The 6,664-nt window shown below is 45.6% G+C and overlaps 1 non-coding gene across 1 annotated transcript; it reads right to left on the bottom strand.

Moving 5' to 3' along the window:
- Window positions 1–980: 980 nt before the first annotated feature.
- TRNAG-CCC (transfer RNA glycine (anticodon CCC)) lies at window positions 981–1,053 on the bottom strand. The gene has a single exon. It is a non-coding gene; the product is annotated as a tRNA-Gly (tRNA).
- Window positions 1,054–6,664: the final 5,611 nt, after the last annotated feature.

The following is a 6,664-nucleotide window of genomic DNA, read 5'->3' as shown; positions in this document are numbered from 1 at the left end:
GCCACGCTAACCCTGGCATCTTCTTCACTGTGATTTCTCCAACTTGTACCTTTCGCAGCTTCTTTCTCATCACCATCCTCTGTAAAATTCAACGTAAAGGGAAGCAAGAAGGAAGTTGGAAGAGACTGTTCAGCTTTGCTTCATGGATGTGGGACATGTCTCCCATCTCAGTGAGTCATAAACTTGCTCCACCAATTTGAAATCACACAGGTTCTTTTCTAGGAAAAACCGATGCCTGGTCCCCACCCAAACATCCTGATCTAATTGGGATGGAGCACAGCCAGGCACCAGGATGTCTAAAAAACTCCCAGGCTGAGTCTAACGGGCAGCAGACTTTAGGGGTTACTGACCTGTGTAGCTGTTCTTCTCAGGCATGAGACGTGGGTATCCACACGAAACGTGGCCTTCTGTCCGAACGGCAGACCTGAGGGATTTGGAGTAAATGGGGGCCCATTTTGAAGATTCACAGCCAGCCTAACGCCTTCAGAACTGGCCCCTTTCGCCAGTCTCAAATTCAGACTCTCATTCTGGAGTGAATATAAAAACAGGATTATAAGGCAGCATTGAGTCAAAGCTAAAAAGTACCGTGAGCTGCTCTGCAAAAGAAAAACAAGGGAACAGGGAGAGAGCGCATAATTATATTAGTCTGTCAAGTACAAGGCGGAAGCCAATTTATTTTTCATACAGGAGATGTCGACTCTGGTCAAAATGCTATCAGCTGCACTAACAGCTCCTCTTCTGGAAGGCCGTGGCAGAATCTACACTTTAAACATGATAAGCCTGAAGCTCAGGAAAATGAAATCATTGTCCTAGTGTCAGACAGTCCGTTTATGGTAGACCCAGAGCTGGTAAAAACTCAGGTGGCTTTTTTCTTTTAATATTTATTTATTTATTTGGCTGCACCAGGTCTTAGTTGAGGCATGCGGGATCTTTAGTTGCGGCATGTGGGATCTTAATTGCAGCATGCATGAGGGATCTAGTTCCCTGACCAGGGATCGAACCTGGGCCCCCCGCATTGGGAGCGCGGAGTCTTCACCACTGGACCACCAGGGAGGTCCCAAACTCAGGTGTCTTTTGAGAATGCTCAGGCAAGTTAAGACTGCCATCAAAATTCTGCTAATGCTGTTGTTATTGTCTTACTAATAGCTCATTACTACCACTAAGATTTACAGTAAGAAGTACATTTGTCTGCAGCACTGCCGTAGACAAGAACACGATGGTGACTTTGGGATGACCCCTCCCCACAGAGGAATTCTGATATTAGTCCTCTCCATCTCTACCTCACTCCCCAGAGCCTCTGATTGGATTTCCTGATGATGAGATCACAAGGTTTTCACTGGAAAGTGACACATTAGCCTGAGTGACTGGGTGGTCCTGACAACAGGTAGCCGAGCGCCTTGGTTTTTAAGTGCAGTCTGCTCCCCAGAGGGAAGAAGAAGCCTTCTGCTGAGTTTACCTAAGTCCCCCAAAGGTGACTGACAACCTGCTGTAGAGGGAAGCGCCCTGGTGGGGACCCGAGCCCCACATCCCAGCCCTGGCTCTCCACTAACGAGCAGTGTGGTCTTGGCTGGCTGTGCCAGCTCCACATCTGGAAAATGAGGGGCTTGCACAGGACCACCTTGAAGGGGACCTCCAGCTCTCAGATTCACGGATTCCATGATCTGACACACAGAAAACCGCGCAGAGCCAGGCAGACTCAGAAATTTGCAGCTTCCTGGAGTTCCATAGCCATAACTGAATAAGCTTCTTGGAGTAGACTTGGAAGTTGGGGGAACTGAACACCTCATTGGAAACCTATGTGTGAACAGATTTTCCAAGATATTTCATATTTTAATTGTTCTGCCCCATAAATATAGTCTTGTCAGACTATAGTGCAGATAGTTGGATAAGAAAGGCACAGTTTTCGGGAATTCCCTGGCAGTCCAGTGGTTAGGACTCCACACTTTCACTGCCAAGGGTGCAGCCAAAAAAAAAAAAAAAAAAAAACCAGAAAGCATAGTTTCTATCGGCATAAACCTTTCAGACCCGCTACACATCCTTGACTTACACAGAGCAAGTGTGTACAGTTGCACAGCCTTGTTCTTTGGATTTATTCTGCAGAAAAGACACATTTATGTATTTTGCCTCAAAATAATGCTACTTAGTATAGTAGAACACCCTCACATATATTACCTCCATTTAAAGTTTTAGGAATCGTTTTCTTTGTCTATCAGCCTTTCAAGATAGGTGGTACTACAGTATGTTATCCTACTTTACGGATGACAAAATTGAGGCCCAGGAAGGTTAAGTATTTTGTTAATAAATATCAGAGTCTCTGCTGACTCAACTCTGGTCTCCCAACTTTATTTCCTGTTCATTTTAAATTCAGAACAATAGCAGTTTCTACCCTTAGAAAACTTAGCTACCACTTGATTTGGTGTCTTGAATTTGGCAGCTATAAAACAGGTTTACTAGGATGAAACAGGGATCAAATACTGGTTCAGGGTCGGAGTCGATGACTATAAACTAAACTGAAGGTTCAGAGACGGACTCAGGACTCAGTGAGCAGGCTCGAGGCACTCGTATGCCCTGGGCCCACGATACTGATCTTTATGATCACCTAAAGCTGTGTTGTGCAACTAAGCATGGCTATTTGTAATAGAAGCCAGGCTGGGTGTTGGAAGCAGTGGTCCTTCAGACTGACTCAGAATAGAATTGGTCTATAGTCTTGCTACTCAAGTAGACTGGGGCATCACCCGGGGCTTGTTAAAATGCAGAATCGGCCCTGTACCCCAGATGCGCTGAATCAGAATCGATATTTTAACAAGGACTCACCTGAATCATACGCCCACTCTACTTGAGGAGCACTGCTCTGGGCTCCCCTCCGTCGTTGAGGTTCTACCGGCAATGATTTTACAAATGAAACTTGTTGTCCAGCACCCTCTGTTCAGCACACTAGCAAGTGGAGGAGCGAGGGCAAGTCCACTGCCGGCATCTTGGACACCGAGATGACACACGTGGGGCTCAGCAAAACAGTGATAACAGCTGGAGAGCATCTACATGGGAGCCCTTAAGCAGCAGCCTGTTAGTCTGTTCTGTGAGAGGAGTGAGATTACCAGACCTTTTCACTGTCCTTAACTTACACTCGAGATGGTGAGAGGTGAGAATTCAAAAGCCAATATCATTGAGCTTCCCTCTCATGGCCTGGCACAGATTAGGAAGCTGGTTTTCCTCCCTCTGTCCTCCCATTGTCATTGCTCTGTTTCTCATTGTCCCTTCTTCCTGTCTCTTTCCCGTCCCATCCACCCCCAACACACACACACACACACACACACACACACACACACACACACACACACACACACACAGATTTTCAAAGTTAAAGAGATGTGAAGATCATCTCTTCTGATTAGGACCCAGGAGAGGAGCTTCTGCATAGTCATTTGCATTAATTACCACATTAATTTCTTGTCCCAGGGAAAGCTCAGCAAACCCTAAAGCATTCCTGCAGGCAAACACCTGCAAGACCTGGCAGTGGACTCTGGGGGCTCTGGGTGAGTGAGGTGCTAAAGGGAGCGCTGGAAAGGAGCCCTAGTGCTGGAAAGGAGTCCTCAAATGGCTTCCATGCAGGTGTGTGGCATAATAGGGTGTTAATTGGGTAACAGGTGGAGGCACAGAGGGTGGAGTGAGCTGTGAAGTGAATAGGGCAGAAGCTGACTGCGTAACCTAATTTTAACCACAGTGGAATTTTCCTTCCTTTTACTTCAGTTTGGTCTCAGAAAGCTCAGTCACAATAGAATGTTACAGCACAACATCATTTATAACGACTAATATTTAGAGCTGCTGTCTAAGTGCCAGCACTGCACGCTGTGTACATTACACGCTTTATCCCAGATCATCAAAGCAGTTCTTCAGGACAGGTATGAAGAGCTTATTTTAAGAATGCAGAAGCCAAGGCTCAGAACAAGATGAATAATTGCTCAAGGGCACACAGTTAGTATGGTGGCAGAGCTAGTATTCTCTGCATGAACCCACTGCATGGTACTGTCTTCCCGTATCAGTGTTTTTAGGAGAGGCAAGAAGCCTGTTAGACTGTGTGCTGGTCACCCTCATTTGGAGGTTGTCCTTAAATCTGGAGGCCATGTTTTAACATGGATGGAGGGACAAGGAGTCAACTAAACAGATGAGGGTCGAGAAACCACTGGAGAATGAGCTAAATCAGGGCTCAGCAAATTACCACCCAAATCCCAACCTGCCCCTGTTTTTGTAAATAATGTTTTATTGGAACATAGCCATGTTGTCTGTGGCTCCTTTCATGCTACCATTGCAGGCCTGAGTCATTGTGACAGAGATTGTACGGCCCACAAAGTCTAAAGATCTACGATCTGGCCCTTTACAGGAAAAGATTGCCAACCCCTGGGCTAAATAAATTATTGCCCATAAGCCTAATCGCAGAGACCCTGCTTTGAATCACTACTCAGTGCTATCAAAGACACTGTGGATATTTTATCCAAAACAGAGAAAACTCAAGGGCACATACCTGACATCATGGAGAAATCGATTTGCTTGCAAGCCAAGGGGCAGAAATTTCCAGGACATGTTTTTTTGGCCCAACCTAAAGAATTTTCTGTTCCTAATGTTTGAGTTAACTTGTAGGGTAATAAGATCTCCATCACTATTAGTATTCAAATAGTCAAATGAGCATCCATCAGAAATATCATGGAGTTTGTCCCAGATGAGCTCTATGTTCCTTTACAACCCTCGTGATCATAGGACTTTGTGAATTTCAGTATGACCTGTGAGTCAAGGGGACTTTTCCTCTCCTGAGTCGCTGTACCCTCATCTACTATGTTAAACTCATCATCCCCTCCCACTACCCACAAACATAGTAACAGTTAACTTATCAAGTATCAGCAAAGAGTAAGCTATTGTACTTAAGTGGCGTTTCAGATAACTGGAATACAACGTGTGGTCAAGATGCACTCACCTTTAAACGTCCTTTTGCCTTTTTTGTTTTGGGGTTTTTTTTTCACTTTTTTCACATTTATTAACAACACTCTTATAGAGTAACTTCCACCTTTTTGTTTTGTTTTGCTTTGTTTTCACATTTATTAACACTTGAAGAGTAACTTCCATCTTTTTGGGGTTTTTTTTTGTCCTTTTGGTTATTTATTTATTTTTGGCTGCGTTGGGTCTTCATTGCTGTGTGCGGGCTTTCTCTAGTTCTGGTGAGCAGGGGCTACTCTTCGTTGTGGTGCATGGGCTTGTCACTGCGGTGGCTTCCCTTGTTGCGGAGCACGGGCTCTGGGCGCGTGGGCTTCAGTGGTTGTGGCTCATGGGCTCTAGAGCTCAGGCTCAGTAGTTGTGGCGCATGGGCTTAGTTGCTCCGCGGCATGTGGGATCTTCCTGGACCAGGGCTCGAACCCGTGTCCCCTGCATTGGCAGGTGGATTCTTAACCACTGCGCCCCCAGGGAAGTCCCTGTCCTTTTGTTTTTTAAAATCAACAATGAAACATAATTATTAAAGCCAAAAAGGACATAGCTGCTATCAAAAACAAGATCCATTCATTCATTCATTTAATAAATACTTGTTGAGAGCTACTATGTACACAGACAGAAGTAGGACGGTAAGTAGGGCTGAAGTGACAGGCATCTGACCCCTGATCTGGAAACAGGCAGAAGAAATCCAAGCCCTGCAGGGCAACAAGGAGGGGAGGGGCCGGAGCCAGGCTTAATGGCAGGAAATAGGTGCTGGGAAAGCTGTGACCACTACCTGGGGCAATGGCTTGTAGGAAAGTACCTGTGGTCAGAGGAAAAAGAGACAGGCTGGGAGAGACACACACACAGAACCCCGGGCCAAAGCATCTGCTGGATCTGGGATAATTCTCCATTATCACCGATGGGGAGGAGCCCCGAGCTCTCAGGATAAGACCTAATATCTAAACTGGAGGTTCCAGGAAAACAAGAGCAGCCAATCACAAAACTACAATCGAGGAAAGGGTGGCTGCAGAAAGGAGGGGAAACTCTCCTTTAGAAAACTGCCTCTTCAAGTCATTCCAAGATTGTTCCATTATTTACACTTTACTGAAAGTGAATTCAGCTTCCAAATGTTGATTTTGTTGGCTGTTTTTCAAAGCACACGAGGAAAAAGAGCCAAGAAAATTATTCCTAATAAAATGTAAATAATAGGACAATCTCAACATGATTTTTAAATAAGTGCACATAAAACCTCAAAAAGATAATAGAATAACATTTCTTATTTTATTTATTTATTTATTTATTTTTTTTGCGGTGCGCCGGCCTCCCTCTGTTGCGGCCTCTCCCGTTGCGGAGCACAGGCTCCGGACGCGCAGGCCCAGCGGCCATGGCTCACGGGCCCAGCCGCTACGCCAAGAAAATTATTCCTAATAAAATGTAAATAATAGGACAATCTCAACATGATTTTTAAATAAGTGCACATAAAGCCTCAAAAAGATAATAGAATAACATTTCTTATTTTATTTATTTATTTATTTTTTTTTTGCGGTGCGCGGGCCTCCCTCTGTTGCGGCCTCTCCCGTTGCGGAGCACAGGCTCCGGACGCGCAGGCCCAGCGGCCATGGCTCACGGGCCCAGCCGCTACGCGGCATGCGGGATCTTCCCGGACCGGGGCACGAACCCGTGTCTCCTGCATCGGCAGGCGGAC

Source organism: Physeter macrocephalus, chromosome 16, assembly GCF_002837175.3.
Source record: "Physeter macrocephalus isolate SW-GA chromosome 16, ASM283717v5, whole genome shotgun sequence".
Classification (NCBI taxonomy): domain Eukaryota; kingdom Metazoa; phylum Chordata; class Mammalia; order Artiodactyla; family Physeteridae; genus Physeter; species Physeter macrocephalus.
The sequence above is the reverse complement of the archived record's forward strand: the minus strand, read 5'-3'. Positions and strand labels throughout refer to the sequence as shown.